This window comes from Grus americana, chromosome 39, assembly GCF_028858705.1.
Source record: "Grus americana isolate bGruAme1 chromosome 39, bGruAme1.mat, whole genome shotgun sequence".
In the NCBI taxonomy this organism is placed as follows: Eukaryota; Metazoa; Chordata; class Aves; order Gruiformes; family Gruidae; genus Grus; species Grus americana.
The window spans coordinates 2,077-11,921 of NC_072890.1; the positions used below are offsets into that span (position 1 = coordinate 2,077).

At 49.8% G+C, this 9,845-nt stretch overlaps 1 pseudogene; it reads right to left on the reverse strand.

Annotated features, from left to right (window-relative positions):
* Positions 1-2,729: 2,729 nt before the first annotated feature.
* On the reverse strand, positions 2,730-7,500 carry LOC129199041 (olfactory receptor 10AG1-like; annotated as a pseudogene).
* Positions 7,501-9,845: the final 2,345 nt, after the last annotated feature.

Here is a 9,845-nt window from a genome sequence, read left to right on the forward strand (position 1 = left end):
CGGGCGCGAGAAAGTAGAGTTGAGGTTCCTGAGGGAAGGGAACAAGGCAAAGAGCAGGACTTGAGGAGAGACAGCTTTGGCGTGCTGAGGAACCTGCTTGGAAGAATCCCATGGTTTAGGGTCCTGCAGAGAAGAGGGAAGAGCTGTTTGCTAGACAAGGATCTCCTCTTCAAGCTTCATAACAATACACCCAGACATGCAGGAAGTCAAGCAACATTGCAGGAGGCTGGACTGGGTAAGAAAGGAGCCCCTGACAAAAATCAAGCATGAAGAGGAAGCCCAGAGAAGGTGGAAGCTGGCTGCCTTCCAGCCTCAATGGTTCTGTGATTTGGCGATGGAGAGAGCCGTTGTGGTGGGTTGACCCCAGCTGGATGCCGAGTTCCCACCAAAGCCTCTCTATCACTCCCCCTCCTCAACTGCACAGGGGAGAGAAAAGATAACAAAAGGCTTGTGGGTTGAGATAAGGACAGGGAGAGATCGTTCACCATTTACCATCATGGGCAAAACAGACGCAACTTAGAAAAAAATAATCCAATTTATTACCAAGTGAAACAGAGTAATAAGAAATAAAACCAAATCTCAAAACACCTTTCCCCCACACCTCCCTTCTTGCCGGGCTCAACTTCACTCCCGATTTCTCTACCTCCTCCCCCTCAGCGGAACAGGGGGACGGAGAATGGGGGTTCTGGTCAGTTCATCACACATTGTCTCTGCCCCTCCTTCCTCCTCACGGAGGACTCCTCACACTTCCCCCGCTCCAGCGTGGGGTCCCTCTCCTAGGAGACAGTCCTCCGTGAACTTCTCCAGCTTGAGTCCTTCCCACAGGCTACATTTCTTCATGACCTGCTCCAGCGTGGGTCCCTTCCACGAGGTACAATCCTTCAGGAACAGACTGCTCCAGCATGGGTCCCCCAGCGGAGTCACAAGTCCTGACAGAATAACCGCTCCAGCGTTGGCTCCTCTCTTCATGGGTCCACAGGTCCTGCCAGGAGCCTGCTCCACCCCACAGGGTCACAGCCTCCTTCAGGTGTCTCCACCTGCCCCAGTGTGGGGTTCGTCCGTGGGCTGCAGGTGGATATCTGCTCCACCATCAACCTCCATGGGCTGCAAAGGAATCTGCTCTGGCGCCTGGAGCACCTCCTCCCCCTCCTTCTGCACTGACCTTGGTGTCTGCAGAGTTGTTCCTCTCAAATAGTCTCAGTCGCTCTCTTTTTCTTCCTTCTTAAATATGTTATCACAGAGGCACTGCCACAGTTGCTGATAGGCTTGGCCTTGGCCAGCATTGGGTCCGTCTTGGAGCCGGCTGGCATCAGCTCTATTGGACACAGGGGAAGCTTCTAGCAGCTTCTTGCAGATCCACCCCCTGTAGCCCTCCCGCTACCAAATACATGACTCTGTGTGTGTGTGTTTGTCTGTGTGTATGTGTTTCTCCATGGGGTAACTGGAGGGATGAGGGAATCCCAGGGCCAGCTCCTGGATAGATGGAGAGTTTAAGATCAGCTCCTGGAGACATCACTACTGTACGTATGGGCTTTCCCATAGCCCCTGCAGAAACTGTGATACATGTTCATACCCGCATCTTCCAAAAGCCTTCAAAATCGTGTGAATCCTGGTGAATTTTGAATGTGTGCTTGCTTTCATCCTAGGACTGCTGACTCCCCAAAAGCCTCACAATCATTGCACCAGAAATTGCATTAAGTTTTCTGATAGGTGTCCAGAGGGAAAGGCAGCTCGAGGAGAGTGGCATGACTACTGCATGCAGGGAAGGGAATACAATGATTTGGCTAGCAGGCAAGGATTTGGGTCCTCTGTGCTGTAGGCACTACGAGGGACACCATACAAGGCAGTGGTGCGTGCTCAGCGTGAACAAGGTCAACTGCATCTGAGGCCGTGGTAGGAGTAGCTCTGCCACCCCAGACATCTTGAGTTTTCATCCCCCTGCAGTGAGCCGTGGTGTGGTGACATCTGGACCGGTGTGTCCCTCTGTGGGAATTGCTGCTGTAGAGAGGTGGGGAGGAACTGGAGAGTGCCCCGAGGAGGTCTGCACATGTCCTGTACTTTAGGCCTCAACCCCATCTTTGCCGACCTCTTCCATACCCACTCAACCCTGGGAACATGCCGCTCCTGGAGAACCACTGCGCCCTCCAGGCAGCTCCAGATTCCTCTCCTAGACGATGGGTGTCCTTAATGTCACCTGTGTGAGAGCCCTGGGCACACCCCTCAGTTACACTCACCATCTTACCTGTCATCAGACACCGACTGGTGACGCATAAATCCCGTCCGACGTCTCGTCTCTAAAAGGTCACAAACAGACACTGAGCTTTTTGCTCCCAAACACATGGAGGAAGAGGAATTTCAGTGGGGCAGTTCCTCATGCCTCTTTGGAGAAAGAGCCCAGACAGAAAGCACTGCACCGGGGAGATCCCACGGTATTATCAAGATGCTACGAGTCACGCTAACTCTGAGCAGTGTTGAACATACTTTTATAAAGGCAGCCAGGCTCACTTATACATGCAAAGTTGGTACATGACTCAGATACAGTGACGTAAATGCAAATATTTGTGAAGAAAGAAACATAAAAACCGTGAATGAAAAATATCAACAGCATGATAATTATAATGATATTATAATGATATTTAAACCAAATGAAACCAAACCAAAAAAAAACCCCAAAAACCCAACCTCACAACAAACAAACAAACAAAAGCTGGAATCAGATACACTGGGAATCATTTGTGGACAGAGGTGGTAATTCTGTCACTGTAGCAAAATGTCCTTGGAATCATTTTCTCAAGGGCATCCTTGAGCTCCCGGTTCCTCATGCTGTAAATAGTGTGTCACTACTGGAGGTACCACAGAGTACAGAACAGCTACCACCAGATCCAGAGATGGGGAGGAGATTGGGGGGACTTCAGGTGGGCAAACACGGTACTGCTGCTAAACAGGGAGACCACGGCCAGGTGAGGGAGGCATGTGGAAAAGGCTTTGTGCCGTCCCTGCTCAGAGGGGATCCTCAGCACGGCCCTGAAGATCTGCACACAGGACACCACGATGAAAACAAAACACCAAATGCTAAACAGGCACTAACCACAATAAACCCAGCCTCACTGAGGTGGACATCTGAGCAGGGGAGCCTGAGGACCTGGGTGATTTCATGTCGGAACAGGTCCAGGGCATTGCCCTGGCAGAGGAATAGGGAACAATTATTGATACTTGGCAGGAGAGAAATCCCCATATTGCTATGCTGCTGGAGGCATTGACCCACAAATCTCGAATGCTGACATGTGGGAGTTTCAGGCCAGAGGGACCTTCACACCCTCGCGCCTTTGGCCAACAGAAAGGCAAGGTCTGCATCTGGAGCAGAATAAACCGCATGCATGAGGACCATGACGTGCCTGGCTGAGGAGTGTCCTGAGGAGAAGGGCATGGGGTTATGATGGATGCCATATGAGCCAGTGGGTTTCCCATTTTGAAAGGTGGATGGAGAAACTGGAGAATGTCCAGAGGCAGTTTGTCATGATGAGAGTTGGGGCCTAAAGCACGAGCCGTGTGGAGAGGCAGAAGGAACTGGGTCTCTTTAGTCTGCTGAAGGTGAGGAGCAGGGCACTCAAAGGCAGCTGAATCCTGGCAGAGGCAACAGCCACAAGTTTCCTCCTGGGACCTTCACACTGGGCCTTCAGAAAGAGTGAACAGAGGGTGCTGCTGACGGCAGCAGGACACCCAGAACTCTCTGTGATCTCCATCTTTGGAGGTCTTCAGTTTCCAGCCAAGCTGACTGTGGGACTGGCGATACCCCACCCTTTGCTGGGAGGCTGGACCAGAGATCCCAGCGCTCCCTTTCCCAACAACCCTTCCATAAGCCTGTGCCTTGCAGTGTGCCCCAGGAGAAAGGATTCAGCTGGAGGTGGGGGTCTCTGCAGCAGGGGGTCATAGGACGATTCAGGGTGGAATGCTCCTGTACTCAGGAGGTCTCTAGTTCTACCTTTGGTTCCAAGCAGGGCCAGCTCGGAGGTCGGAGCAGGTTGCTCCATAGACATCAGCATCCCAGTACAGAGGCTGCACGTGTGCCAGGCATTGAATCCACCGTTATGGAAATGGACACAAAGCCTTTGAGCGGCTCCTTGAACCCAGGAATCGGTATGCCATGCCTCCCGAGCTTCCCAGGAACACCTAAGCTTTCTGTGCAGAGGAATGCGAGTCCACTTTCCCTGTCCTGGCCAGTCTCCTGGCAAATGTGGTGCTGTAGGTTCTGAAGAGAACCAGAAGAATCTCTTTGAGGAGGTTAGTTTCATTTTACATGCTGAATTGCAGGGCAGATGAAGGGAGCTCAGAGCTTCCAGGTTCCCTGCCGCACAGTTAGGACATCAGAGACTGGAAATGCAGGTAGCGGTGTTGTGTTAGCGTACACCACGTGGAAATGTTGTCTTCCTTTGTGCTTTTGCATAAGCTGGGGTCTGTCCCTTGGCCGCCTGTGGCTAAAAAAGCAACAGCTCCCCTCTTCCACCTCCCTCTCCTCCACACAACAGGGAGGAGAGAGATGAAGCAGGGATAATTTAAGGGCAATACTGTCTAAGAAGTGTAATATTGAAATGGTAACAGTGAGAGAAGCAGCACTGCGTTTTAAGAACTTCATGCCAGAGGCTAACTGCTGAGAACTTATGGCTCTTTTGTAAAGTAGAAATGAATGTTGGGAATGAAATTGAAGTGCTTTGATTAATCCTAATGAAGAAAAAGAAGGAATTCCTTACAGCACTGTGCTGTTCGTGTTATTAGTGACAGGACCACTAATTCCTTAAACATCCTTGAGAGCTTCTTTATTTTCCTCCTTTCCAAAGCTTAGTCTACTCAGATTGCCAGAGGACTACCTCCAATCTCTGCAACCCAAAGCTCTCCAGCCTTCTCTCATCAAAGGTCTTTTACCCCGGGACATATCTCACCATCACTTCAATACGCTGCCCGGGGTCTATTTTTCAGGTGGGTGAGGTCAGGCTATTCCTTTGCAAAGCCTTCCCTACAAAAGTCTTGTCTAGGTGCTGATCCCACTGTAGCACCTCATGCTGGGCACCACTCCAGCCTCCTTCTGCAGAGCTCCAGTGGATGGGCAATTTTCCTGTTTCTGTCCTACCCATTCACCTTCCCAATCTTTTTGTATTGTTTGCTTATCGAATATTGTCTCAGGAAACACATTTGTCCTCCACAGCATCAGCCATTTGCAATTGCAGGCTGAGATATTTCCCCTCGTGGAGCAGACATTGTGCAAAGCTGCTCCGTTTGGGGAAACCCACTTCATGCTGCATAGGCATTTGGGCTACAACCCCCCACTGGCTCATTTTTTAAAGAGACAGTTTCAGACTGGCAAAGCAGATTCAGCACATAAATGCGTGTGCTGGTTTTGGCTGGGACGGAGTTAATTTTCTCCGTAGTAGCTTGCATGGGGCTGCGTTTTGGATGTGTGCTGAAAACAGTGTTGATAACACAGGGATGGTTTAGTTACTGCTGAGCAGTGCTTGCACGATGTCAAGGCCTCTTCTGCTCCTCACCCCGCCCCACCAGTGAGGAGGCTGGGGGTGCACAAGAAGTTTGGAGGGGACACGGCTGGGACAGCTGACCTCACCTGACCAAGGGATATTCCATACCATATGACATCGTGTTGAGCCATAAAAGCTGGTGGAAAAAGAAGGAAGGAGAGGGCATTGGGAGTGACGGTGTGTGTCTTCCCAAGTAACCATTGCGCGTGATGGAGCCCTGCTTTCCTGGAGATGGCTGAACACCTGCCTGCTGATGGGAAGTGATGGAGGAATTCCTTGTTTTGCTTTGCTTGTGTGCACGGCTTTTGCTTTACCTAATAAACTGCCTTTATCTCAGCCCCCCAGTTTTCTCACTTTTACCCTTCCGAGTCTCTCCTGTCCCACCAGGGTGGGGAGTGAGCAAGCTGCTGTGTGGTGCTTAGTTGCCGACTGGTATTAAACCATGGCAAAAAGACACTCCATGGGTCCCTGGGACTCTATCCCAGTGCTGGACTTTCCCCCCGGTGACTTTTTTTTTTATTCTTTCTGTCAAGTTAGTGAAGCATTACACAACTCAGTGCAAGACATCATAGCAGGGGAAGATGACCTTCATGACTTTTAATGTTTTTAGGTTGATTCCATGCGGTGACACTCTAGACAGTCCATGGGGTCTAGCAAGTGATTTCTCAAACCTGAGGGTAGTCATCTCTTCATCGGTTGTGTCACCTTTGGGCCTCCTTGACTGCTGACCACGATTCGGCTATTTCCCTTTAACTTTACATTGGTCAGACAGAGCTTGAAGGAGCTGTTTGCATTAATCATGGTGGGGCATGACATACCAGGAATGGCTCAGGCCACCTTCCCCCTTCTTGAGGAGGATGGAAGCCAGGCTGGACATGTGGGGTTTTTTGGGGCAAATGTGGGATGCCTTTTTTCAGACAACCACGTACCCCAGTGGGGCATTTGGGACTATTTGGGGCTATTTTACATACTCTGTAGTATCACTTTGTCCATAGGAGTCTCTTCAAGGCAATTCTCACTTCCTTGTTCCTCAGGCTTAAACATGGGGGTCACAATTGTGTAGAACAGGGCAAGGTACTTGTCAGGGTCTACAGAATCCCTTGACCGTCGCTTTAAGTAGACGATTGTGGCTGAGCCATAGAAGAGCGTCACCACCGCGAGGTGTGAAGAGCAGGTGGAAAAGGCTTTGTGTCTGCCCAGAACCGAAGGTATTCTCAGAATTGCCCTGATAATTTTCATGTAAGAAATAACTATGAAGGAGAAGGGAAGGATCGCAAAGACCAGGATGATGGTGTACAGCATCACTTGGTTCCAGAAAGTGTCTGCACAGGCCAGTTCCAGCAGAGGGGGGACATCCCAGAAAAAGTGGCGAAGGTCCAGGGATGCACAGAAGGGCAAAGTGAACACCTGGTAGGTCTGTCCTACTTGCACTGGTACGACGACCACCCATGACCCCACCAGCAGTCTGATGCAGACAGACACCCCTGCTCATGATGAGGGTGTAGTGCAGGGGGTCACAGATGGCTATGTAGCGGTCGTAGGCCATGGCAGCCAGGAGAAGGCATTCGATGCTGCCCAACAAAACCAGGAAATAGAGCTGGGCAGCACAGCCAAGCAAGGAGATCCTGCCGTCTTCCATCAGGAAACCCACCAGCATTTTTGGCAGAGTGACTGACGTGGAGCAGATCTCCAGGAAGGACAGGTTCCTCAGGAAGAAATACATGGGGCTGTGGAGGCTTGAGTCCAGCACTGTGATGAGTGCAATCAGGCTGTTCCCTGTGAGAGCCACGAGGTAGATGAGCAGCAATATGGTGAAGCACAGGCCCTGCAGGCTGGAGTGCTCAGAAGGTCCCAGGAGAATGAATCCAGATCCAACGGTGTGGTTCTCCAAGCCTTTTCTTTGGGGCATTTTCCCTATGCAGAGCAAGCCAAACCACAGCCTCTTAGAGGATGCTGATGGCTTGTCCACCATCACGTACACTCCAAGCCTGGAGAAAGATTACAAACATCAGCAGACACGTGATTGCAGGGTTAGGCAAGCTTGACCAAGATATGCATGAACGTTTGGCAATCTAACATGGGTTGCTTGCTGCAGGGAGGTTTGTAAAGGGAGGAGAGAACAGAATCCTTGAGCCTGAATGTCTGGGTTTTGTCACATGGATAACAGAAATTTGACTTTCTTTTTTTAGAGGTGATTTTATTACCTAGAATATCTGGTGAGAGATGAGAGAAAAGGAAGAGAATGGATCAATACTAGCCCCTTTAAGAACAGTCTTGCTTACGTTCCTTGTCCAGACCTTGTAGGAGCTGCACTGAATGTAAGAACATTAAGAAGACATAGGGTGAAAAGGAGGAGAGGGATGAAAAAGGGGAAGAGAAAGCAAGGCTGGGCTGGGCACGGAGAGGCAATCAAAACAAAGCAAGGCAAGGCATGGCTTGATTCTTAGACCTTAGTGAGAGACATTAATCCCAGCATTCCTCATGTGTAAGAGCTCATCTCTTGATACTGTGTCCACACACAAAGATCTGGGAGAATATATTTAGATCCGAATCATTCATTTTTACATGGCAAAGGGTGAATCCCATCAAAATTAAAACAGGCTTCTGTCCGTCAAGGAATCGAGTAATACTGATGCATCCATGGGACTTCTTAACAAGACAGATGAGCAGCAGTCTCTGCATCAACCACAAGATTTCAGGGTGCTAAAAGACACGTTTATGCAAGCAATCAAACGGCTTCATGCAGTTTTCAGTCATACAGAGAAGAAGGTGATTAAAATTGGGTCATGTCCTGACGATACCCACTTTTTCTGAACAGGTCAGACTTTTGTAACTTCTCCATGAGTCCTGAATTATTCAGCTTTCCTAAGTTTCCTGCTCTGTCACTTGGATTTCTGACAGCTTACAAATCCAGCCGAGGGCCCATTCGCTCTGATCCCAGCCCTGCAATGCTTCCCTCTCCCCTGCAAGCCCTCGCAGAAGCAGAGCAATGCTCTTGCTGCCTGGGGAACTGAGCCTTCCCTTTGCATTTCCCACCTTCCCAGAGCATCAAGACTTCTTGCTGGGTTCACTTGCAGGATGTGAGCTCCAAGCAAGCAGCACTGCAGTAGCAGGTGTCTTCCTATGAAGAAGAGACTCAGCTGAAAGATGTTTAAGAAGCTCAGTTTGACATGGGGAAGGAATATGCTCTTCCAGGCAGAGGACTGAGGATGCTGGCGGTGTCTCCCCAGCCATCGCTAACTCCCTTTGCAAAGTCTTCTTAAACTCTGATGCATTACTGAGGAGAACAGCAGGTCATAAAACATGGAATTAAAGCATTCAGATTAGCCAAATGAAAAACACAGAAGGGTTTTCTCACGAGAAAAATCTGGATTCACAAAAACATGTGGTCCTAGTAGTTTGATTCTTTTTCCAAGGCATTCCTGCCTTTTTCCTGTGAGTTTTATGTATCTCACAGAGGTTTGTTCCTTTGTTACCTTTGTTTCCAAGACAACATTGGGGTTGGTGTGAGGGAAAAGTCACCATGATTGTTTTCTAATCTACCTACTGATTCATGTAAGTGTACCGAAAAAAAGAAATACCTTTGTTTTCTGAAAAAACTGTGAGATACCCACATGTATGTTAAATTAAGGCTTTAACTCAAAGCACCCATTTGTATGCAGGTTATCCACATGCCAGCATTTCCTGGTCATTTCAAAATGCCCTCAGACATACAGCCTATTCTTTGTAACTCTCCGATGTCTCAGCGCTTCGCAAGATCACAGGTAGAGCAGAGTTCCGGCCAGCTTTGCTGACGGGAAACTGCCAGAGAACTTCTCATACGGTGACTGTCTCACAGGCGGCATTTCTCAGAGCTGAAGGAAGCCCGTTCCAGTGAGCCCGGCCAAGCTGGACAGATGCCTGCAGCTGCTGCTGGCGGTGTCTGTGCTGCCACACTATCTCCGCATTTCAGGGCAGGCCAAAAGGCACTTACCGTTGTCAGGAGCCAAGAGGCAGGAGCACACTCCTCAGTCCCTGATGCTGCAGGAGGCAGCGGTGACCTCTTTTTCTCTCTGTCATTCCCTGGAAACCACCTGGGATTTCAGGAGGTCTCTGCTCTGGTGTCCTGCTCACAACAGAATCAGGTATGGAGTCAGACAGCGTTGCTCAAGGCTTTATCCAGTTGGGGCTGGAAAACACCCAAGGTGTGAAACCAGTTCCAATGCTTGGATACCCTCGTGGAGAAAAAGATTTTCCTTATCTCTGCGCTGAACCTGCCTTATTCCATCATCTAACTCTTGTCTGTTTTCCCCCTGCCGAGCACCATGGTGACCAGAC